This window comes from Lipotes vexillifer, unplaced genomic scaffold (genome assembly GCF_000442215.2).
Source record: "Lipotes vexillifer unplaced genomic scaffold, Lipotes_vexillifer_v1.1 scaffold185, whole genome shotgun sequence".
NCBI lineage: Eukaryota > Metazoa > Chordata > Mammalia > Artiodactyla > Lipotidae > Lipotes > Lipotes vexillifer.
In genome coordinates this window covers 1,662,837-1,663,197 of record NW_006794406.1, presented here as the reverse complement: position 1 = coordinate 1,663,197, position 361 = coordinate 1,662,837, and positions in this window count along the sequence as shown.

The window sequence follows — 361 nt, the reverse complement described above, 5'->3', positions numbered from 1 at the left end:
CATTCTGTTATTTATATCTAGGTTAACTCCATTGTCATCAGACAATATCCTTTGTATGAATTTTTTTAAGTTGATGAAATTTATTTCATGGATCAAAATATGGTCTATCTTAGTGAATGTTCTATGTGTCAAGAGTATATTCTGATATTGCTGGGTTTAGTCACCTATAAATGTCAGTTAGGTCAAGTTGGTAGTGTTGTTCAAGTCTTGTCATCTACAGTAATTTTCTGTCTACTTGTTCCACCAAATAGGCAGGAGTGCTGAGATCTCTGTAATTACTGACTTGAATATTTCCTCTGTAAGTGATAGTATTTTTCTCTTTCTGTATATTGAAGCTATGTTACTTGAGATATATATATAT